The sequence below is a fragment of the Pleurodeles waltl genome, chromosome 7 (assembly GCF_031143425.1).
Source record: "Pleurodeles waltl isolate 20211129_DDA chromosome 7, aPleWal1.hap1.20221129, whole genome shotgun sequence".
Lineage (NCBI taxonomy): Eukaryota > Metazoa > Chordata > Amphibia > Caudata > Salamandridae > Pleurodeles > Pleurodeles waltl.
Window position 1 is genome coordinate 896,644,840 of NC_090446.1, and position 26,706 is coordinate 896,671,545.

Here is a 26,706-nt window from a genome sequence, read left to right on the forward strand (position 1 = left end):
AGAAAAGGCACCACGCCTGGCTAGTTTTAAACAGTTATAAGTACCTAGCCCCTCAGCCATACCTGTGAGAAGTCCTAAACTACAGCATTAGGATGAAATACCTGCTATATCACTTGAGGGTCCTCCCAGTGGTCAAACATGAGAGCCCAGGGCATTGGCCCGTAAAAGATGAGGTTTGCGGGCTCTGTGAGCTAGCACCTGATTCTGTGCCTCACATGTTCTGCTTATGTAACAGCACTCTGAGGGATCGCCACATGCTTCTGTGCCTGTTATGGTATAACTGGGGGTTCACATGTGCAGACAAGCAGTCCTAAGCTGTCTTAATTCTGATAATCAAAAACTGATTGCCTAAACTATGAAATAGCTTGGGTGAGTGGAGCGTGCTCTGATTGATACAACCATTCAAGACTGAAAGACACAGGTCTTTGCTCCCTACCTTGGCTCTTAAACAACAACAGATATGCTCTGTGTTTTAATAATATAGAACTAAATGGCATTTGAAACTTTTAGGCACACATGCACTTTAGGACTTGAGTGTCCCCCTGACAGTGCTTTTACTTTATATTGGACTTGTACGGTAGCAATGCTATTCTAGCACCAGGGCAGGTACAACCCGATTTTAAGAACTGGAGGTCCACCTGGTGGCAACATTATTGTTTTTTAATGTGAAATGCATGTTTACATTTGAATTTTAGTGTAATGGTTTTAATTAACGGAGCACTTAATAAATTACTTAATTACTTAGGGCCTGATTACAACTTTGGAGAACGGTGTTAATCCGTCCCAAATGTGACGGATATACCACCTACCATATTACGAGTCCATTATATCCTATGGAACTTGGATTAACACCGTCCTCCAAAGTTGTAATCAGGCCCTTAGTCATTTCTAACATCTGAGCACTTATTCTGGATACTAGGTTTTCCAGCTGCAATTAAAGTGCCAGCAATATATGGGGCTGCTAGACCAGGAAAAGAACCCAGCTGGATCTGTCTGAAAAGTGTTGCCAAAAAGTATTTCTTGGCTAAAGTGTGATGCTCTAGGCCTGTTCATACTGGTCTCAAATTGAAGACTTACAACGGAATAATTAATAGTCACACAACTCAATGAAATGTAAATTTGCCATGTGAAATTAGTAAACATAGCATGGTATTTTTATGTATCAGTCTGGCATATGTTTTCCAGCTAGTGACTAGTGACATAATGAGTTGAACTGTATAAGATAAGGATATCTGACTCTAGTTACTAACTAAAAGAACTCTGCTGTGTTTCTAATGCCTTCCCTGCTCCACTTTCCTGCTTCCCTGCTCTGTTCAGCCAAGCTTACAATGTCATATAATGTTTGTGAGTGGATGTAAAAATCGATGCCAGATAGAGAGCATGGGTTGATCATAGAGGGTGCTGCACACGGTGGGGTGTTTTACTAAGTAACCTACCATCTTCAATAAACCTACAACCGATTGATCGACATGAACTATCTACCTGACTACTGATTACTAAGAAGGATTCTTCATTTATAACACTAGCGATGAGGATGGGTTTGTTTTGATAGAAGAGTGCGGTTCATGACAAGTTTGGGTGACGATCCACTTTGTGGTTATGAACTGTATGGCAGTTTCAATAGGACATGAATTATGAAGGTACTGTTAGTTTGGAATGTGTGGACGCAATGCTGTGGGAATTTTCAGGTGAGATGTTGCTTACCATAGAGTAGGTTAGGCAATCTTGGTTGGGTGCCAGAGAATATGTTTCAATGTCATGCTGCAATTTTACATGTTATGTCATTTTTAAAGAAGTGATTTTATTGCACATTTGGAGATACCATATTAGACAGAACTGTGAAGCGCTGGGTAGAATTTGAGCTCCTCGTGATTGGCTTGACACTGTCCTCCCATAGGTAAGGTGGAGAGTAGTTTGTCCCTCTCACTTCATGTCAATGCTGACCTGTACGTCCCAATGAAGGTCAAAAGGTGGTAGGGACAGAAGGGATTTGATGTAGTTTGCCTCCTTATGATGTGAAAGTCTTCGCATGGCAATGTATAGTTCCTCCTGTACTAGTATTATAGAACAGGCATAGGCCTTGTCTATACAGGCCTCCGAAACACATATAAGCCCGTAGACGACTTCTTGCTAGATCATGCACTGTATTGTAGCACAGGCCTGTGGGTGAATGGACAGCGACCTGGAGGCACTTTCTCGGTTTGCCATGGTGCACCTTAAAACAGGTGCACCAAGTGCAAACAGAGAAAGTGCAGCCTATTACATTGAATGCGCTGCACCTAGGGCAACCGTGTGCTCTCACTGCCCCCAGGGAAGTGCATTCAAGTTAAAAATGGAGAGGCTTTGAAGCAGCTGCTCCATATTGCACCGTGCAGGCACCATCTGCACTTTTAGGGGGGATTAGAGATCCTCTTGCAGGCAGGGTCAGTGAGTGACTGCACCCTCCTGCAAGGGGATATCTGAGGGGCTCCGTAGGACCCCATTTCCCTCCTCAAGAGTACTGCTATCAGGGGGTGCACTGACAGTGGGCCACCTTTTAGGTGGTGCACTGTCGGTGTGCCCCCTGACAGCTTCTTTGCCTCTGCTCCCACATCTATATTATGGCGCAGGCTTTGCATGGAGCCATGCCCCCATGCAAATGAGCGAACACCCTATGGCAGAGGTCTTCAAACTGGGGGGGTCTCAAGTGATCCCAGGTGGGGCACGAGACTCTGGCCAAAAGCAGCATTATACAGATAACATGCCTTTGCTTTAAGCAGAAGCATGTTATTGTATTTTAAAAAAAAGGTAACAGTACTTAACTGCAATGTTTAAATAGGCCCAGACATATTTAAACATTGCCATCCATATGAAATAATTGTGAACAATTCTGTGGGGGGGGGGGCAGTTATTTTTATTTTCCAACTGGGGGGCGCGGCATTAAAAAGTTTGGAGACCACTGCCCTATGGTGATAGCTCTCGTGCAATATATGCACCAGTGCTATTTATATTACAGAAAGGGCCACACAACCGTCTGCGGCCCTATCTGTAATACCAAAGTGCACACGCCCATTGCACCCAGGGAGGCACTTTGTATAATTTAACCCCTGGTCTTGTAAAATACTGCTTTCATAGTTCGTAGAGTAAGTGCAGTGGCACTGTGCGGGTGCTCTTTGTTCACAGTCTCTGAATGGTACACCTTTTGATTGGAAAATGGAACTGAAACAATAGACATAGGGCCTGGTTTAGAGACTGGCAGAGGTGGTTATTGCGTCACAAACTTGACGGATATCCCTTCTGCCATATTATGATCCCATAATAGCCTACAGAGATCGTAATTTTGCAGGCGGGATTTCCGTCATGTTTGTGACGGAGCAACTCATCTGCCAAAATTTTAAATCGGGCCCTCAGTCACCAACAAGACCTGGCCTTGCCTTTGTGGTGATTTGATGTACTTTGCCTCCTTATGATGTGAAAGTCTTAGCATGGCAATGTATAGTTCCTCCTGTACTAGTATTATAGAACAGGCATAGGCCTTGTCTATACAGGCCTCCGAAACACGTATAAGCCTGTAGACGACTTCTTGCTAGACCATGCACTGTATTGTAGCACATGCCTGTGGGTGAATGGACAGCGACCTGGAGGCACTTTCTCGGTTTGCCATGGTGCACCTTAAAACAGGTGCACCAAGTGCAAACAGAGAAAGTGCAGCCTATTACATTGAATGTGATGCACCTAGGGCAACCGTGTGCTCTCACTGCCCCCAGGGAAGTGCATTCAAGTTAAAAATGGAGAGGCTTTGAAGCAGCTGCTCCATATTGCACCGTGCAGGCACCATCTGCACTTTTAGGGGGGATTAGAGATCCTCTTGCAGGCAGGGTCAGTGAGTGACTGCACCCTCCTGCAAGGGGATATCTGAGGGGCTCCGTAGGACCCCATTTCCCTCCTCAAGAGGACTGCTATCAGGGGGTGCACTGACAGTGGGCCACCTTTTAGGTGGTGCACTGTCAGTGTGCCCCCTGACAGCTTCTTTGCCTCTGCTCCCACATCTATATTATGGCGCAGGCTTTGCATGGAGCCATGCCCCCATGCAAATGAGCGAACACCCTATGGCAGAGGTCTTCAAACTGGGGGGGTCTCAAGTGATCCCAGGTGGGGCACGAGACTCTGGCCAGAAGCAGCATTATACAGATAACATGCCTTTGCTTTAAGCAGAAGCATGTTATTGTATTTAAAAAAAGGTAACAGTACTTAACTGCAATGTTTAAATAGGCCCAGACATATTTAAACATTGCCATCTATATGAAATAATTGTGAACAATTCTGTGGGGGGATGTGGGGGGCAGTTATTTTTATTTTCCAACTGGGGGGCGCGGCATTAAAAAGTTTGGAGACCACTGCCCTATGGTGATAGCTCTGGTGCAATATATGCACCATTGCTATTTATATTACAGAAAGGGCCACACAACCGTCTGCGGCCCTATCTGTAATACCAAAGTGCACACGCCCATTGCACCCAGGGAGGCACTTTGTATAATTTAACCCCTGGTCTTGTAAAATACTGCTTTCATGTTCATAGAGCAAGTGCAGTGGCACTGTGCGGGTGCTCTTTGTTCACAGTCTCTGAATGGTACACCTTTTGATTGGAAAATGGAACTGAAACAAAAAACACAGGGCCTGGTTTAGAGTCTGGCAGAGGTGGTTACTGCATCACAGATGTGACGGATTTCCCTTCTGCCGTATTTTGATCTCATAATAGCCTACAGATATCGTAATTTTGCAGGTGGGATTTTCGTCATTTTTGTGACGGAGCAACTCATCTGCCAAAATTTTAAATCAAGCCCTGAGTCACCAACAAGACCTGGCCTTGCCTTTGTGGTGATTGTCGCCTTGGAAGCTAAATTTTAGGGCTGCCAGAAGGTATATTCCTCATAGGTGTGGTTGTTAGGTGTGGCGTCGGTCCCCCATTCAATAGATTTAGTGGCAAGATTAGAACCTGACCCATTGTGTCTATGACAGGTGCTACCTCAAATTATGTGGGTCACCTCTGTTATATTGCCATATTGCTAGAATATCCCAGAGACATGAGTAACATCAATCTTCCGTCTAAGGTCAACATGTTAGAATCTTCTTCTTTTAGCTCTGTTCCCATATTGTTTTGATTTTGATTTTTGTTCGTACAAAACCTGACATTTGACTTCTGGAGTAGCAGAGGCCTACTCACCAAGCTGTGGCGTGGCTATGCGCAGAGTGCCCTAAAACGACGAAGAACATTCTTTTTTAAAGTTGGAATATTTCACACTGTAATAAAACAGCTGCGATTTTTCATAAAAAGTTTTGTGGAGTTGCTCAAAGTTCAAATGGAGTATGCCAAAAAGAAAGACAGAAATATTTTCCCATTTACATTTAAAAGACATACAATGCTTTTAAAAGTTTCTTCAGCAGGCTGAAAGGTCTCCTTTTAGAAAGTGGGGCAGTAATGAAATTTCTTAAACTTCCCAACCTCTCTAAAGAAAAAATGCAATACATTTCGGATTCGCAGCATGTAGGTAATTAAGTAGGATAAAATCAATCATAACATAATAATATGTACGGTCAGACCTTGATTCAAAATTAGTCCAATTCCCTGCTTAAAACTGACAAGCAGTGTTTCGTAAAGGGCTATTCACATTCTTACGGATGATCACATGTGGCCATCTTATTGTCCCTTTTCATTCCAAATCCCCTGTGGGAGCGCAGGAGTAACACTGCCTGGCTGGTGGTACCACAAATAGAGAATGCAGAAAGGGAGGGAACCTTGCTTTACACGTCTCTGTCACATGTCCCTGTGAAAGGGATGGCAATACGGGAAATCTCTAGTTAGTGAACCTATCCTTAGATTAGTGTGGCCATGTGCAAGTGAGCTGGTGAGACTTCTGCCTTTGTGTTCTTCTAGAGCGCAACAGGCTTTAGCGTAGCTGTACTGAACAGTTTTGAAATAGTACTTATATAGCGGACCTACCTCTGAAGGGGTGTTAAAGCACTTTACAGCAAGTAGCATGCTTGTCGGGAGCCCAAAGTTAGTGGTCAGTCCATTGGTTATTGGGATTAGTCTTGTGCTCTCAAAAAACCATTCCATGAATCTGCACCAGTTTCTCTGCGGTGCATTAATGACTTAGGAGTGATCATTAGAGGAGGAATTATTCGATATTGTTAGGTTGCAGCAACAGGCATGATATTTTTTTTAAAAAGTCTATTCACAGAAGAGTCATGCAGTTTCACCATTTAAAATACCTTACTACCCTACAGTGAGGAGAGAATGCCTGGTACGGATGCAGCTATCAGAATAGCCATAGTTGCTACTGGTGCCTGCTTGAGAATTGGAAAGATTTGTCTTTTGTTTTTATGCTATTTAGGAAGAAATTTGGATTCATAGAGGACAAAACCTATAGTTTCAATAGAAATCCTTTCTAAAGACATTTCTATAAGCTACTAGTGTATTTCCTTTCAGTAACAAACACGAAGGAGCTTCTAGCCCTATTTTAGCACTTTTGAGTAACCTGGTCACTAGATTCGAAGGCCTCTTTTGGTCCAAAGTTACCCTGTTTCATTAATGCTAGAACTTTTGATCCCTGTAATTTTTGTGACCTTTTCCTTAGGAAATTCTTATTGTTATAACTATTTTAGCTTGGACCTTTTACATGAGTGTTAATTTTTGTCAGTTGTCAGACGCATACTGTACACATTTCTTTTACAAAAGCCTTGCTGCTTGAGCCAACTATCAGGGGTGAGCCAGGTATGCTTCACGGACACCACTTTCCATAACAGATACAATAATGTTTGGACTTGGTGGGAGCTCAGTCACAACTCACATTAAGACTGTGATCTCTTAATCATTTAACAGTCTGTTTTCTGGTCTGCTGGGCACTGCTGCCTGTGGCGCTGAGTACAGATTGTCTTAGTTTTCATAGCTTTCTAATGTTAGCTCTTGTCAGCAGACAGCAGGACACAGAAGAAACAGTCAGGAACACCATGACTGACTACAGTGATTCGGAAAACACCAACAGTAGTCAACAAAAAACAGAAGGAAGAGACTGGTGGTTTCCACTAACCTACCAAGAAAAGCAACATACTCAGCCCTGAGCACCATGACTCAGGGATGGGTCACAGAGAGGCAAGTGAAGGCAAAAGAAAATGGAGGGAATTTATTTTCCCCAGGGTGTTTTTTGTCCTAGTAGTAGAAGGGTCTAGAAAATCCTCCAGGTATGTTGATTGATAGCTCTGGAGAACTAATTAAGGACAGATATTTCAAAGCAAACCCACAGGTGGGGTGGAATTCATTTGTTTTTTAAACGTACCTCTGTTGTCGCCGCTGCTGCTGTCCCCACCGCCCTGCTTCTTTCCTGCAGACAGGCTACAGACACAGGCTCCCAGCCTGCCCTGCGGCCAATCCTGACACTGCTCATGTGCCCAGCCAGGGCGCTCCAAGGTAGACTGGGAGCCTGGGCCTGCTCTCTCCAGCCAGGCAACATAGTGCTGGGCTGGAGAGAGCCTACTGCGCATGTGTGTTTGGCCGGCCAGAAACGGCCGCCCAAACATACATGCGCAGTGAAGGGAAGTGCTGTGCACTCACCCTACGTGCTTGTCACAGTCTGTGTCTCTGCCCCTTTTACCACAAACCGATAATAAACATAGTTTATTATTGTTTTTGGGTGAAAAGTTTGCAGCTGCTGCTGCTGGTGGGGGGAGGGGTGGTGGGGTTGAACGCTCCTCATCCCCAGTGAGGAGCCATGCCTGAATAAATTATGTTTATAAAAATGAGTGATCCAAGGACAATCCTTCCTGAAAGCCAAATCAGATAAAGGACTAAAGCCTTCATTTAGGCATTGACAGGTGACCCGCTGTCCATCAGAGCAGCAAAAGTAATGACCTTCAAAGCCCAGCTGGGTGCTGTCCTCCATATGAGAGACCTGCATTGATTTGGTGATATCACTATGGCTTTAGAGAACCCACCTCCCTGATGGCTCCTCTAAAAGCATTCAGATTTTCCTGAGTGGCTTCAATGCTTTAAGCAGCCACTCAGCAAACATTTGTATTTGCAAAAACAATCTTCCAAACAATTTTCTCTTTGGCCCACCAGGTGGTCCAGAAGGGAAAAATGCATCTGCTCTAAAAAGGGCAGATGGTCTGATGCACTTTAACTGACGGCCCCCAGTCCATCAGTTTAAGGTCCCCATCAGTGTGGCCAGCATGGGCACTGCCGGCTGAAAAATGACAGCTCTCCCAACTCTAAATAGAGCAGCCAAATCATCAATTTGGTCAAGAGAGTACTCCGCATTTGTGATAGAGTACCCTATCTGCTAATTTCTAAATCAGCGCCTTAAATCGGGACTCCAACAGATATCAGAACTATTTTGTTTGTGTCTGGTTATCTTTCTGTAAAGGTGGGAGAAGGTTAATTCAATAGCTAAGAAAAGAAGTATTTAGGAGACTCTGGTCGAAAGATATAGCAAAAGGATAGATACAAAAAGTAAATTGAAGACACACCGTATATGTTTTGTATTTACGTATACCAACCTGAGTTCTTTCGAATTGCAGCAAGACTACGGCTGGGACTGTGTGGTAGCTAGGCAATTTTAGCTGGGCAGCAATGTGTCCGTAGGGGCATGGAATGTTACGATGTGAGCTGGTTATAGCTGACGGAATGTGAGCTGATTGAAGCAAGGAAAGAGTTAGTTACACCCGAGCTTGGCTGGAGGTAGATGAGATCTTCTATTGGAATAAAGCTTCCTCAATTTGACCATACTACGACTTTTTCTGCGTGATCTTTGACAATCAACATTTGGATTGCAACAGACAGCCAATTAATTGTCTGAAGGAGTGAACAGAAAACAAAAAATTAAAGAGATGTGGCATAAAGGCAAGATATATGAAATTAACACATTTATAATTTCATCAAATAAAGAATCCCTGAAACGCAAGACTTTTCTTATATTTGTGAATATTTAACTGTCCATTACCCACTTATTAAGCCGATTGATGACAATTGATGTCACAAGTGATATTCATTTGCTTCTGCCATGAAAGCTATTACAGAACAATTGGCAGAACGTCAACACCGCTTCGAGATGGCCAAAGAATAATTTATGCAAACATCACAGCAATAGAGGACTAATGTACAGCAAGTCCTATAAAACCAAAATGATAGACTGATAAAACACACAGCTGCACAAGACAATGCCATATTCAGATTTGTAAACATGTTCGCTCATGCCAACCTACATACAACAGTTCCATCTGTTGTTTTACAACATTATAATCAAGGGGAAAACTCCACTTATTGCTTTACTAACTTTGCAAGGGTCTCACAAAGTGTTGCATGGCCACCAGAAGGATGGGATCAATATATTGCCCCTCTATTAGCTGGAGAACAACCGTTGACTCTACAAGCAGCAAATACACCATATGGGCACCGTAAACAGGCCTTTATAGAGACTGGGTCTAGATGCAGCAATTTATTGCACTAAATTTATGAATGAGAAAGGGATATTTGGGGGGACCCTAAGAGCCCTACGTTAGAGAATGTAGGGTATATATGATAATTACAGGTTACTGCTACTACGAAAGAAAGAAATAAGATGGATTTAGAACAGTTTTTGGAGTCACTGCCTCAGAGCATAATGCAATGTGTAGAGTAGCACTATGATGTTCATTTCTGGTAGGTCATTAATTTGGCATGTGCATACCATCAGACACAGGACTAGAAACAGGAGGTTGGGGTACATATAGTGGTTTAGGAACTACAATACTGTCTAAGCCCCTCCAAAAGCAGATGTTGTGTTTAGCTCACACTCATATGGGAGTGGACATTTTAAGAGTGATAAGACTGAAATGGCTGGTTGAAACGAAAATGTCCCCGGCATGATGAGAGATGTGTACCCCCGCCCTGACTACCCAACTGTATAGTTGTCTGGATCAATAATGCTGTTTTTGTCATAGGTGAACACGGATCATTTGTGTGCACCTTGACATAGGCCTGTCTCACAGACTGATGTCTTGTTGGACTAGGAAGGGCACCCAAAAGCACTGCTCTCCTTGTGGTGGAAGGCTACTGCCTTCATCCAGAGTTAAACAGCACAAGTGCGGTGGTGGCAGATTACGTGTAGCGATCAGTAGTACTGAAGAGGTCCTATTTACCATTTGTCACTGGAGTGAGGCCTACCGTCCTACTCACCTTTTAAAATGTTTAAACGTTATGCTGCTATGTGCTCAACTCACCAGTGGCCGACATCAGGTTGATGTGGAAGTGCATACATGTTAGAAACACGTGCTGAGTGCATGTCTGCTTGCAAGGAACACACTACACGAAAGGGTGATGTGTGGTACACTGCACGCATGATAAGTGCTTTTGCTGGCAGTGTGTGGTTTTAAAATAACACACACTGGTACAGTACAGAGGGGCTGCAGTGCTGAACAATGTGTGCATACTGTGTGTGTGTGCTGCGTGTGGCAATGCTGGTGATAGCATAATACAATAGGATAACAGTACTAGGCAGTGAGTGTGCTGTGGATGTACACTGACTGCAGAAGTACCTGCACTGGTACAGTACATGGAGGACCTTGGGTTCCATTTTGGGAGACCCAGGTCTGCTTGGTGAAAACAGGAGGAGTAGAGGAATTCCTCAGACAGATCTGTGTTTTGCTGCATTCCTGTAGACTGTGTGGAACCAGCACTGGACGAGGGAGAGCCAGGCTCTCCTTGTGCATTTCAAAGGGCTCTTTGGTTCAGTGACTCAGGAACAGGGAGATGGGGGCTGTTACAGGAATTATAAGGAGTCAGTCTGAGGGCCCAGAATCAAACATTTGATGCACAAATCACGGTGACAGACATATATATGCAAACTCTGGTCACTTTCATGAATCTTGCTGTGAGTTAATTAGCTTCAGAGTCTAGCCTGCTGTAACAGACATCCTTCCGTTGGAAGAAAGAAGGGGAGAGATGTCCATTTAAAAGAAGTAGAACCCCTACATAACATTTCAAAGATCCAGAAACTAAATCACATCTTGTGTCTGGAAAAGGACTATAAGTGGGCTAGTCTGAGACCTCAAAGCTTTGTCTTCTGCTGAGCAGCCAGTCAGGCTCTGTAAGTATAGAACATGCTGCAAGATCTCTGCCTGTGACCAGGACTAGCAGCCCGGCTGGCTAGTGTGCCTCTTGGATGAGGAGATATCACCCAGGGGAGCCAAGATCACCTGTCCTGGAGTCTGACGCACCGGTGCCTGCCCGCTCACCAAGACCAGTGTGCCCATGAGGAAGAGGAGCTCGTAGGAGGGAGCGAAGTCCAGGAGGGAGCCATGACCTAGCATGAGGATTTCTTGTGCGAGGTGTGAGGAATCCATCCCTGCACCAATCGGGCCATAGGCTGTGTGTCAGGCTGAATCTGTGACCCCGTATCCCTGGAGGGGCTGCTGTTATCAAAATAATTGTACGAGGGCAGGTTGTAGGGCAATTTCTTTAATCCAAGATAAGTAGTGACCAGCTGGGGCAAACTTCACACAGCAAACTCCTTAGGAACATTCCACCCAGTCAAAGTATATCCCACCTAGAATAGAACTGGTTCTCTATTACAATAGATACAACACATCCCCTTACCCTAATATTAAAACAACAAAAACTCAATGAAGACAATAATGAATTATACTGATAAGTATACATATTGCTAATGAGATTATAATGTGACACATCGTATGAAAACAAAAATGACAACACATCACAATTATAATTAACACAGATATAACAAATCACTATATGCACATGAGTTAACATGTATATTAGGCAATCATTCAATAATGCTTAAACAGAACATAATCTTTAAATTTTTCAGGTACTCTCTTTTGGGTCACACTTTTCCTGCTCCTTCCTATGGTAAGGTTTGATCATTCCTATCCACCAATGTTAGCTCTCCTTTCAATTTTAATACCTCTGCATGATTACACTTGACCTCTGTTCTCACATTCCACCGCTTTCTATCTTCTAAAATCACAATTAATCTGCTAACTTTCATTATGTTTCTCAGTGTGTACCATTTTCATATACCCTACTTCACACCACCCAATAACCTGACAAGGACCCAATCCGTAACCTTAAATTCCAAAGCTTTCCTATTCCATTGAACATTACCATGCTTCTTTGTTTTTTTCTTGTACTGTTTATCTCAGCTTGGCCACATCAACTCTCACTGTCTTTCCTTTGCACATCCAACTAGGAACTGCTTTTGAGCATGGCACACAACCTTTCAGTAACTCAAAAGGTGCCTCCTCCGTGGTAGTATGTGGTCTAACTCTATATCGCCAAACCAAATTTTTAATCTCACGTTTCTAATCAAAACCGTTTTGAACCACCAACACCACATTGTCTTTCAACAAGGTCATTCTCATGGGGATGACCAATAGCAGTTTTCCTGTGTTTCACTCCATTAAGCATAAGGTGTTCTTCAAACTCACCAGATATGAATTGGTGGCCATTATCATTAACAACTTCTTCTAGGTACCCTTCTCTATGGACAACTTCTTCACAAAACCCCACCAGCACCTTTGATTTTACTTAATTCACTAAGCTCACCTCTGTCCATTTTGATAATTTGTTCATGAGCACTATGGAATACTTTCTTCCACCCCCCATCAACTCAAATGGACCACATACCTCCACTGCTACTTTTTGCCATGCCCTATCCGGAAACTCTTTCGACATTACAGTAGTCCTCCTACACACAATACTTTTGTCACTGCAGGCATACTCCAAACATACACTCACACATCTCATCACATTTTGATCCACTACCGGCCACCAAAAATTCTGACTCACTTTTTTCTTCATGGATGAAATACCACCATGTCCTTCATGTAATGTCATCATCAGTCCCCATTCCGGCACCCACAATTTATAACCATGCATCACAATACCATTCAGAAAGGATAACTCAGACCAGACTAGTTTGTAATTAGTTAACCCAGGTTCTAAGTTCTATATTCCTGTATTAATTACACATTTTTCTGCTTCTCATCATACCCTTCTACAGCCTGTTTCTGTTCCTCCTCAGTAATAGCTTTTAAGCTGAAACCTCCCAAATTTGCTACCACCCAACCATCCTCATCATCAGACCATTCTACAGGTATTGGTAACAAGGACAGACAGTCTGCTCTCACATTCTTCACTCCCAGAATATAGCAAATGTTTAACACAAATTCCTGCAGCTTGTTCATCCATTTAGCAATTTGTGGTGTTGCCCTACTAGCTCCCTTCATGGTTAATAAATCTACCAAAGGCTTATGATCTGTCCTGAGTTCAAATTCTGTTCCCCACATGTAGCTTCAGAATCGTTGAACTCCCCACCAACAAGCTAGCACATCCTTCTCTATGGTGGAGCAACCTTTCTCCCCATTTCCAAGGGTTCTGGAAGCAAAGCCACAATTTTCTCTTCACTTGCATTACAACAGCAACGAGTCCATGCATTTCAGCATTAGTGCAAACTTTGTTACGATCTTTACAATCACTGCTCGTACAATGCAACTTTTTATATCATTACAAATGCTTTGACATTCAGGAGTACAGTCTTATCGCTGACCCTTCTTCATTCACATTCTCATGGGTTGCTCCAAATCAGCAAATTGATCTGCAAACTGTGCATAATATTCCGCCAAGGAATGACTTAAGTTGATCCTTGTCCTGGGACACAGTGCCTTTTCAGTCATTTTCCAACAACCTCATCTTCAGTCTTATGCCCTCACCAAAAATTGTGTGTCCAAGATACTCTACTTCTCTAACTGCAAATGAGCACTTCTCAATCTCTACGGTGAGATCTGCTTTCTCTAGAATCTCCAACACTTCACATAAATGCCTGTCATGATTCTCCCTGTCCCTTCCCCGCACCAGCACATCATCCTGGTAATATATCACATTACACAATCCCCCTATCAGGCTTTGCATAATGCCCTAGAATACGGCTGATGCCAACACCAAACCAAATAGCATTCACATGAACCTTAAAGCCCCCTCTGGGGTCTCAAATGAGGTTAAGTGTTTGGGCTCTGGATGAAGTAGTATCTTATTGTATGCATTGGAGAGATCAATTTTAGAGATCAAATTTGTAGAATCCTTTCACACTTGTCAAAAATTCATTAACTTTGGGCACGGGTTGCCGCTCCACCCAAATGGTTTTGTTCAGATCCCTGAGCTCAATGCACATCCTATTCTTTCCATTAGGTTTTCAGGCTATCGCTATTGGACTTAACCACTCCAACGACTCAATGGGTTCCATTTCATTCATCTTCTGCAACCTCCCCAGTTCTTCCTTCAGCAAACCTCTCAAGGCTACCGGCACATTCTGTACCTTATGCACTACCGGTAGCACGGTCTCCTTCAAGATAATGTTGTGAGCAAATTTCTTCAAACATCCTAATCCCTCTTTAAACATTTTGCACCCACTACGCAGTTTTACCCTGCACCAATACTAGAACTTGATCAACAATATTGAGATCCAGTGTTAATCCCAGTGCCCTTTGCTTCCTCCATCCCAGTAATGTCCTGCATCTCTTTACAACATAGATTTGTCCCACAGCAGCTCTTCCTTTAAAGATAATTCTGCCAAGAAAAGCCCAGTGACTGGTAATTTTGTTCCACAATATCCTTCAGGGGCAACTTTGGTTTCTTCCAATTCTCCATTCCCAACATGTCCCATGTACATTTGCTAATAAGCATATAAGGTGAACAAGAGTCAGCCCATATTGCCACAGATACCCCACAAACTCTTACCTCACACTTGGGTGGGTGGTATGGTTCCACTACCATATTCACATCAGTATTAGGCACATTATCCATGTCACATACTACCAACATCTCCACTTCATCACTGAATTTTAGCGCCCCATCTTGTTGTTAAATGATGCTCCGTCTTCACACACCATGTTCACATAATTTCGACCATTACTTTTGCATAGCCTAGAAAAATTACCATTTTTATTGCACTTAAAACATTTCACGTTAATAGTGGGACAACTATTGGAAGTTGCCACATGCATTACACTTCCATATCCATAGCACGCCTTCTTGTCGAGATTGGGTGAAGTTCCCCTTTTCTCTAATTTCGAATTGATCCAAACTCTTTTGCTTTGTATTATTAATTTTGTACATGTTCATTGATATGGATTCAGCGCATGCAGTGTGCTTTTGTAACGCACAAGCTCAATTAATCCTTCTCCGCTGGCTGACCCTCAGCACATCCAAAATAATATCAGTATAGTTGTGTCCCCAAAAACAATTGTCTCCTTCACTCCTTCAATCACCTGCAAGGAAATTGAGCTCATAGGTTGCATGCTTCACCTGATCACAGTGTACATGCTGAAACGTACTTCAAGATCCCCGGCTGCTCTAATTCACAAGGCTGGTCCAGTATCCTGCACAGATTTGTTGTTTTAATTGTCACTACTGTGAAAATAACTCCATGCATGGATAAGTAGTGGGAGAGACTCTTTACTCCAAGATAGTAAGTAGCGACCATCCCAGGCAAGCTTCACACAGAAAACTCCCTAGGAACATTCCACCCATTCTAAGCATACCCGTTCTAGAATAGAACTGGTTCTCTATTTTAATAGACACAACAGCCATGACCTGAACTGAGGAGGACCATGGGGGAAACCCCCTCACTGCATCAATTAAGCACCAGCCTGTGTGCCAGATTGTATCAGCAACCCCGTATGCCAACAGGGGCACCCATGAACTGAGCTTAAAGAGTGCACAGAGAGAGACCTGCTCCCTGCACTGATCGGACTGTAGCCCGTGTTCTGGACTGCAGTGGCGACCCCGGATGCCCGGAGGCACTGCTGTAAACTGATCTTTAGGAGTCCAGTAGGAAAAACCTGTTCCCCGCACTGATCGGGCCATAGCCCATGCACTGAAGTGACTTGACCACCAGGTATGCAAGGAGGGGCTGCCGTCCACTGGATCAAGGAGTGTGGCGGGAGAAACCCATCCCTGCACCAATCAGGCTGTAGCCAGTATTGGTGACACCATAAGCCAATGAACAGAGTGTGAAAACTAGGGAGGTGACCCAACGTGCCAGGAAGGGCTGCTGGAGACACTGAATCAGAGAGGTCAGGGTCATCACTTGGGACCAAAAAACTGCAGTGAACAAGGTAAGACCCAACTACATCATGTGGACTGCATCAGTGGAGCCCCGTCAATGAAAGAAGATTACCCCCTATCCCTGCTGAGTGAGAAGTGACTTACCCCATGACCGCTGGGATCGGAGCACCTTGCCCGTCTGAATCAGCAGGTAGCATGACTCATTAAAGACAGCCAGCACCTGCCAGCTGCTGCTGTGTGTGACCACACGTGGTCCAACTCAGTCAATTAAGAACAGGACTGTGCTGCACTGCCACAGGGTCCTCTACTGCCAAGCTGGTAAACTGAGAATCAGGCCTTTGGAGCCCCAGGGGACATACCACAATTGGTACTGCTAATCCCTAGACTCTAATGACTGGACTGAACTTATTAGCAGAGTCTGAGGGAAGAACACTTGAGTATTTACTATTAGTTTACATTCCCTGGATGCAACCATCAGTGAATGGGGAATTACACCGAACACATTGACCTAGAGGTTGGAGGAAAATACGTGTCCTGACAACTACTAGATCTCCCACCCTTAGGAGATTGTATTATTTTTTTTATATATCATTTACTTTGCATGTGTAGAGTTAAAATTAAAATATTTCTTTTTATACAAAAACAAGTATTTGAGTGGACAACAATTTATTGTCGCCTGCCTTCACTTTGAGTTATGAGTCGTGTTCACTGATCTGTACTTGAGCTTCTCCTGAAGGAGCCTTGACTTCTCGAGCTACACTACCCAAGTGACAGTCAGGTACTGAAAGGGATGCTTGACCCAGTTGAGTAGGATCCATAATAGGATGGTCCCTGGAACACTGTGAGTAAAAGGTTTCAACCACCTCAGCTGAGCCCAGTAGCCCTGTGTGCCCCATGGTGCCCCATGGTGCCCTGAACAGGATTCTGACACGGCTATATTAGATGTGTCCTAGGATCCTTGCAGATATCAAGTAATATTACAAATATTGCAATATTGCAAATGCTCCACTTCAACCTCTACCTGTTCCGCTCAATGTGCAGGAATAGCTAACGTCCCTTATATATTCTACTCTTCCGCTCTGGGTTATTGTTATTTTCTTGTTATTGTAGATTATGCTATGTGTTACCATTAAGTAGTACTTTTGTGAAATACTAATACTAATGACATAACTGTTGCGATCATAGGTATTTTTTCTAACACTATATTCTCTACAGAGATACTGACAGAACAGGGAACCATGCACATCACATATGGAATCAGCTTGGGATCTGCAAACTAATAACCTGATTCTATCATCCACAGCTGTATTTAAAGATAGAGTGGTACAAATCCACAAAAAGAGTATCCAATAAATGGTAGATAAAGTAGAAAAGCATTATTTTCCCTAAGGTGTAAGGTTCAGTGCTCTACTGGATATTCACCTTTTGAGTTGCTGTTTGAGAGGGAACCCAGGGGCCTTCTGGATATGGTCTGAGAACAGTGGGAAGATGAACACTACATAGGAAATGCAATGTGAACACAGCACACAGAAATATATAGTCAAACCTAAGGATAACCTTTCTTAGCATATGTTGGCCATCTTAAGTGTATCATTTACCTAAAATCACTCAGATGATAAAGGATAGGATGACTAAAGCACAACAACAACATTATTATGAATGTAATGTTAGATTACAGGTTTCTGAACCTAACAATTGGGTTTTCTTGCTATTGCGCGTTAAGGATAATAAAATGTGCACCATGGCAAGAAACTTATTAGGGCTTAAAAAAAGGTCTCCTATCAAATTGAGTTATCAGACAAACACAAAGAAAATATGTCTAACCACTAGTGTGGGTCCTGTGTTCACTGTGCCACTGGAACCAAGCTACACCACACTGACAAGCCCCATTTAGTTCTTGGTTCTTGGGTTGCTAGCAGGGAGAAGATTAAATTGCAAATGGCTGGGTCCAAACCAAGGTGGCATAGTGGGCTTAAGGACAAGGGTTTGGAATGCTACTACATTGGTTAGGCTTATTGCAAGCATTTCTCCCATCACTTTTTGTTAGCTTGATGTTACATCCTAAGTGGCAACTGTATGCACACTCATAGGACCAATGATCACTGTGCCACTGGAACAAAGCTACACCCGACTGATGAGTCCCAATCAAGGTGAAACTGGTCTACACTCATATTACTGATCCCGGGAAGATATTAAAACATAAACCTAAAATAACAGAATCTGGAAGACGTGCAAGAAGAAGTGCAGAAAATATTACAATTAGGAATTATTGATTCATTTAGAAGTGAATAGCTTTTCCCCATTGTGCTAGTTCCAAAGCTCGATGAAAGAATTCAAGTCTGTATTGATTTCAGAGATGTTAACTAAATATTGCAATTTGGTAACTTGCTTATGCTATGAGTAGATGAAATAGAGGAATAAATGGAGAAGCCCACTACATTCCAAGTACAAATATATTTCAAATACAAATACATTTCAACCCAAGATTTAATGAAGAGGTATTGGCAGATGTTTCTAAATCCAACTAAAAAAAGTTTTTTCCATGACCAGAAGCCTGTATCAATTTATTGATTTACCTTTCGCTTTACAGCGTGCACCAGTCACCTTCCAGTACTTCATGGGTCTTCAGAAACAGTATTGTGCTATTTATATTGATGATAATATTATTTACAGTTCTGCTTGAAAAGATCATTTATTTTAAAGGATTGCATGGTTTTTTGCAGGCTCTTTGTGGTTGGATTAAATATAAAACCAAATAAATGTTTGTTAGCTGCTAACTGTGTTAGGTACTTAGGTTGAATTTTAGGACAAGAATTAATTAGACCAGAACAAGCCGATATTATCATAGTTTCATTCCCTAGTTGTTCAAAGTGTGTAGAACCCTTACAGATCTCCTTAGTGAGAGGAAAACTATTAAACATCCCAGGTTGCCATTCCAAAGGTTCTTTCAAGCTTTTAAACAATTGTAGCAAATTGTATGTTTGGAGCCTATTCCTCAATGTCCTAATTTTTCTAAATCTGTTCACCTGCAAAAAAAAGTCTCAGGTATAGGACTTGTAGCAGTCTTATCCAAACTAATGATCAAGAGAAATACCTTCCTACTCTGTATCTTAGCAGAATTAAATTCCCATGAAATAAAGAATTCAACCAAAAAGCAATCAAATGGGTCTTTGAATAATTACACTATAGCCTCAGAACCGGCCGTAGCGGACTCTACCATCTATTAAAGGCCCGAGCCGAAGGGGGGGGCCTTTAACATGGGAGAGGGCCTTTAATAGCCGGTAGAGCCCTCTACGGCGGGTTCTATGGCTATTAGAACATTCTGCCACTCAGGGCAGAATGTTCTATTAAATAAAACAAATTCCTTACGGAGCCCGAGGGGATTAAAATTTGCTGTGAACAAAGCGAACATTGGAATGTTGGCGCTGCGGGCTTTTACCAGCAAGTAAAAGCCCCTAGCACTCCATTGTTTTCAATGGAGCTGCCATCATTCCAATGTTCTAATATTACTTAGAAAGCTGCCTGTTTCTCTTATTTACCACCCTCATTACACTATTACTTATAAGGCTGCCTGGTTCTCTTATTTATCACCTGTATACAACATATAAACATAATTCTTCAACATACTCAGTATCTGTACTGTTTGACCCTCCTGAAATTGAAGAAATAATCAGAGCTGTGAACATGCCAAATGCCTCAGGTGCATGGCTACCATGGTTAACTCGAAAGAAAGATACCAATAGTCACGTTTTAAAAGGTTTTTAGATCTCCAAGTACATAATTCGCAAACTGTGCATCAATCATGGTGCTTCCAAAGTAATGTGCATTTCTTATTATCTTCTATTTTTTTTCCAATCAGAAAGAAACTTAGGAGGAGTATATGCAGAAAGGTTGAATACTGTTAAACCTGTCATCCCTAGAGTGGTCTTCCCCCAAATTTTTTGCCTTACTCAATTTTTTGCTGATCATGTTTTCGTTGGCCTTAGGAGTCCGTGCACTTTACAACTTCTAACCAGTGCTAAAGTGAGTGTGCGCCCTCCTCTAAACGTGGTGTTTTGCTTTCACTAATGACCGAGCTGAAAACAATCTCTGGAATGCACTTCTTAGTTTAAAGAAGACATTTATTATTACTTCACCACAAGGTTCCTGAGAGAGGAGATTAGTAGGTTGGAGACACACGTTTAAAAATAGTCACAGCAATGAAAGGAAAATATATCAAAGTGATTATCAATTGCAATATACACAGCAAATATATGTGATTATATTATAGCATAACTTCAAAGCAAAGAATAAAAGTCAAAATTCATCACTGTAGTGCCTATCACCGCTCATCATCTTTCTCATGCCCGCAAGTTGATGACTCCTCTTCAACAGCAAGAAACAGATTTTCCATCCTAACGGGACAGGTCAGGCAGCTGACGTCCGCTCCTGACTGAAGTCTCGGGAAATTCTCCTTGCTGCTGCCCAGGGACACCTTTTATAGATTGAATAATAAAAAAGCCTGCTAAAAGGTCCTTCCCTCTAATAGTCAAAACATGTGGGCTACTGTAGGTCAGAGTTGGAGGAAAACAAGCCTTGAAAGTTGGCCAAGTTTCCAAGGCTGTCTTTCCCAAGGCTGACTAGAGAAAAACACAAAATATGCGCTTCCTTATCATGCTAGTGTTCGATGAGAGAATCTATAAAAAAAAACACAAGCTTGGTTTACCATGTGGAAAAACACAGCTCACCTGCAATGTCTCAACTGCAATGTCTAATGCCACAATAAAGCCAATAGGCAGCTAAACTGGAATACAAAATTTCTAATCCCATGTTAAAGCCAATAGGCAGCTAAACCAAATACAAAATGTAATGTGCTACTGGTGAACATATGCACAGTGGTCAAACATACTTAATCTCATTACACATGGGTAAAGTGGCTAACCCCTGATCGGAACATTAAATTTACTGGTAAGCCCCTTGTAAAGCTGTAGTACATAGCACTAGGGCCTGTAAATTAAATGTTACTACTGGGTGTGCAGCACTTTTTGTGCTATCCGCTTAATTAGTCCTTTAAACATGTCTCAGGCCTCCCATTTCTGCTGTGGATGCAGTTTTAAACTGGCATTTTGACCTGGTAAAATAAAACTTTTGCCAGGTCTAAACCTTAAATTTAATATATATATGTGACCCAGTGGGTCGGCCCTAGATAGCCCATGGGGAAGGGTGCAATGTATTTAAAAAGTTGAACATGCACTTTAAACTTTTACATGTGTTGCTAGTGAAAAACACTTAAATGTGTTTTTTCAAACATTTCCAGAACCTTTTCCTACTTCAAAGATGGCACCAGGTATCCATGTTGGACCCTCAGACCCAACTCTTCAGCACACCTCTGGTCGTGTGGAAGATCCAGAAGGACTGTTGTACTGCTATATTGCAAGAGGGAATGCTACACTGCTGCCCTGCTGCATCTTGCCTGCTGCCTGAGTGAAAGGACTGGACCTGCATCTTGAACCCAGGACCACCAGAGGCTAGTTGGATGGCCTCCTGATCAGAGCCTGTAATCAACCACCTTGACCCCAGCATCTAGACTCTGTCTGCTGTGAGTCCTACCCCCAAAAGCTACCACCCCAGTCCTGGACTCTTGGAAGTGGGCCTGAAGGTGCTCTGCCAAGCCAGCTGTGGTCCTGTGAAGTAGAACCAATGCAGTTCTCACAGCACGCATCTTCTCACAGCCGCTTTGGGACCGCTGCAGCGAGACACATCCATGATGCTAGACCTCACATCACAGCTGGAAGTCACCTCAAAACGCCCAGTGCATCCTCAATGGAGGACTTTGCATTGCAAGCCCCTTGTTCAATGGCATCCTTGACGACGATGCAAGACTTTGCACCTCAGCTCCACAGCTGCTTTGAACCACTGCTGTGCAACACTTCCTCGACGCTGGATCTCGCAAAGCTTTGCACACCAGGATTTAAGGTAATTTTGTTCAGCCGACCTAACTTGGTCTCTGTATCCAGCTCATGCTCATGCTCAGTCGTGGTTGTCCTGAACTTGTGACTTTGTCTTGGTCCAGCACAGCCAGATAACCACAGTTGGCGCTATGTGCTTCTAGGCACTATTGTTACCTAAAACTTATAATGTGGATCTTCTGATTGGAAATTTGTTGATTTTGTATCATATAATTTATGGCATTTTTCTAAATTGGTGTGGGATTTTTCTTGTGTTGTGTTTTCCCTTTACTACTGTTTTAAGTGGTGCATAAATACTTTATGCATTGGCTCTAAGTTAAGCCTGACTGCTTTGTGCCAAGCTACCATAGGGTTAAGCACATGTTAATATGGGGTTTGCTCGTGTGTCACCCTGACAGAGATTGTGGTTTCTGCCTGAGTATGATTTCACCACCTCAACCAGTAACTCAGTTGCCTACAAACAGATATTTTACCCTCCACAGGAGAAAGAAGAATGAAAGGTTGTGGCATGAGCAACCATGGTAGCAACCACACCATGAGACATAGAAGGTAGAAAGAAAGTTAAAAGTGGGATAATAAATGGCTTAAAGGGACAGAAGCAAAAGAGAGATGATGGACTAGAAGGCAAACAGAAGGGGATGACGGGATGGAAGAAGGAGAAAGGGCACAGGACTAGCAAAAAGGGAGAGGGAGGTGTGAAGAGTACATGAATGTCAGTGAGGACACTGAGAGAAAAGACCCAAAGGAGGTAAAAGTCTGGAAAAACACCAATAGCAGCAAGGGCAAAGACGACAAACTAACAGGGAATCTCAAAAACTGCAATAACTCAGGGGAAACAGACAGGACCAGTTGTGACTGACAATATCATCACAGAAGATATTGACTGTATTGAGGAAGATGAGAATGGACGAGACTATAGGTTTCCCCAATTCACCCAGGAGAAACCCACATACTTAGCACTTTGAATAAGGGATGGGCCATAGGTAGGCAAGTGATGCAGAATATCTTTTGCCTTGTTTTTTCACGTATTTGTCACCCTACTGAAGGTTTGCTGGCTGTGGGTGTGCGGAGAGCCCCTGATATTGCAAGCTTGAACTCCAATTAAGCAGGATTGCTGGCTGTCAAGAAGAGACCATGGAGTTCCATCAGGGTGGGATGTTATGGTCATATTTCTACAAGCCCTAATGGAGCCTGGTGAAGCATGTAAAATTCCCTTAAGGGGTGGTAAATATGGATTAAAATTCCAAATTAGTTTCCCAGATACGCAGTGCAAGAAGTAATGTGAGACACAGATGATTTTTTAGCAAGAAATATATAAACACTAACAGACCAGTTAACAATAGCTAGAGTCCGATTGAAGGTGTTGCTCAAGTCAGCATAACATTAAGCAATGGAATCCAGTGAGATAAGTCTAAGTCCTGATACATTTACATTTTTATTAAAAATGTTACAAAACACAGGATATGCCTAGGATAAGGACAGCAGAGTACCTCACAAACAAAGCGTTATTATTTAGGGTTTTCTCTGACAGTAATTAGCATTCTGGGATTTTTTTACCACAAACTTACATTGTTAAATGTGAATCTACCAGAAGGTAATGATATGTAGGATAAAAGATTCCACGTGGTGAAAAGACTGCAAAGCAGCCAGTTTGCCGCCTGTACCACCATTGTGGTCAGACCGCTGGGGTGAAGGTAGACCACCTTCGCCCCGACAGTCCACCATAGACCACCTATGGTATATGGAGCCTCCTTTCCACTCATCATCTCCCCTCGCCTATGGACGGGCACTTACCTTTCTACAGTGGTCGTCCGGGAGGGGACAGGATCCTTGGGGCCTGCTCCGCCGCCAGTGCCCCGTCACCACAACACCGCCACGCGTATTACCAACTTGCAATAGGTGTGGCGTGTTGTGATGACGTGGCGGTGCAAGCGGAGCAGCCTCCACTGCACTGCCGACCGCCAGTATGCCTGCTGGCGGTTCTCCGCCCAAAATCTGGTGGAGATCCGCCAACAGTAATAATATGGTAGTAATCGCTGGTGGTCTTGTGGCTGGCAGGACTTTGGCGATCTAGGTTATAGACTGCCGAAGTCATAATGAGGGCCTTAATTTTCAACAAATTCATTTGCAAAAGTGCACTCCATAAACTTGAGCTATTTCATTTAGTTTTGTATTCTCTTTGTAAGCAAGCACCTATTCTGTAGTCCCCAGCAAACTCAATATGAATTTTCATTTCTAAGTGCAGGCAACACATTATAGACCTTCTATCCTGTGTGGAATACTCAGAAGATGGTCCTATGGTTCACATACAGTATCTTAACAGCAAGGAGCCATGTCTAATGAATCCACCCAATAAATATACACAACTTTTGAACACATGCCCAGCTAATCCTCAGCCATTTTCCTGCTGAGATGTTATTTCACATTGCCAGATTCAGAAAGTGCTACCAAAGCATGCAAATGCCAGTAAAACACTGCATAAATGTGTCGTGCCGCGAGCCAAACATTCGGCTCGGGCCGTGGCCCCAGCCTGCTGTGCACTGTACAAGGCCCCAAATTGGGTATGAGGCCTTGTTCTTACATAGCGCGATGCGCTTACAGGCAGGTTTAACCCTCCCCCACTCACCTGTTCTTGTTTTCTTCATCTTTCCTTTCCTTTTGCACTGTGCCTCTCTTTATGTTTTTACCTTTTCCCATATTACCCCTCTCTTCCCAGCATGCTTAGTTTCCCTACTCTATATGGCTCCTAGTCCATTATGTTCTATGTGTTTTTCCCTATCTAAGATGGTGTCCTTGCACTTCCTGTGGGTCGCTTCCTGTTTTTTGGTATATAAGGGCTGTGCTTCTTTCTCTCCTTGCGCTGCAACACTTTCTGTTTGGATGGTGTCTTCGCTCCTGCTTCTTCGTACTCAATTCTGGTTCACGTCCATTCCAGTGTTGTTTCCTGTTCTTTTTGCTCTTGTATTTACCTTTCATTTTGTTTCAGGAACTTTTCCTTTTTGGAGGTTTTTTCCCCTTTTTTCCCTCTGGCACTACTTCTGAAGGACATGGCCTGCCCTTGGCATTTCCATTGCCTGCAGCACCGTGGCTACCAGAAAGAGTCGCCCCTACCTGGGCAAAGGCCGAACATTCAGGAACAAGATCCTTGCCACTCATTCTGCGGACTCCAGGTTAAAGCAGTGCGTAAGTCGTGACAGATTGCAGCGTCAAATACTCCCAACGTCATCTAACACCATGGATGATACAGTGGCGGCTGCTGCATATCCTGATCAAGCCCTTCTGGCAACCATTCAGCAACAGGCTCAGGAACTGCAACAATAACACAATGAACTCCATTTGGTCATTATGAGTACAGAGTTATGCCTTTTGCTCTCACTAATGCCCCCTCCATTTTCCAAAGATTTATGGACTCTGTGTTTTCGGATCTCTTGAATCATATGGTAGTCATCTACTTAGAAGATATACTTATTTATTCTAGACTTCCTGAACTTCATTCTACCCACGTGAAACAGGTCCTCCAAAGACTCAGGGTACATCAACTGTCCTGTAAACCAGAGAAATGTGAGTTTGATAAGACCGAAGTCAAATATTTGGGTTATCACCTTAGTCCCATCGGAATAGCTATGGACCCGGAAAAGGTACAAGCCATCCTAGACTGGCCTTTCCCTTCCTCTATTAAGGAAACGCAATGTTTTCTAGGACTGGCTAACTTTTATCGATAGTTTATTTTTGATTTTGCAAAACAAACCAGCCACATAACTCAAACATTAAAGAAGGAGAATTTAAGTAAAGGCTTTGTCTGGACGAGGGCGGCTGAAACAGCTTGTCAAAGTCTAAAAAAGGCCTTCACTCAAGCACCGATATTGAGACACCCAGATACCAGCAAACAATTTATTGTTGTTACAGATGCTTCTGAAAGAGCCATCGGAGCTGCCTTGCTCCAACAACAAGAAGATGACGGTTTAGAACATCCTTTGTTCTATTTGTCCCACGTACTCTCTGTGTCAGAACAACATTACTCCGTATTAGAAAGGGAGTTATTAGCCCTGAAAACAGCCTGTCTAGAGTGGAGACAGTTCCTCATGGGTTCCAAAGAGCCCTTCGAGGTGAGAACGGACCATCGTAACCTACAGTGTTTATGTAATTTTCAATGCCAGAACAGTCATCAGGCTCGTTGGGCCTTTTTCTTCAGTCAATATGACTTTTATGTCACCTACATTCCTGGATCCCAAAACATACTGGCCGATGCTCTGTCTCGCCGTTATCCAGATTGTACTCCAGCTCCATCACAATATCTGCTTGAGCCCAGTAAAATTATCGGTGTAGCTCAATCTTTCCTGGATGAGGTACAACTGGAATATTCCAATCTTTCTGATCAAGAGTTAGAGAATTTAAGCCCCCTAATACGTAAACAGAAGGGGTATTATTATTATAAGAACCTGTTGTTCCTCCCAACTAGCGGAGTAAGAGAAAAGGCGCTACAAATGTGCCATGATTCTCCGGTTGCTGGTCATAGAGGCATCAAGGCCACACAGGAATTACTCTTGCGCTCCTTCTGGTGACCTACCTGGAAATTGGATGTCAAAAGATACGTTCAGGCCTGTCCCATATGTGCCCAAGTAAAAGTACCCCATACCAGACCTGCAGGATTACTACAAC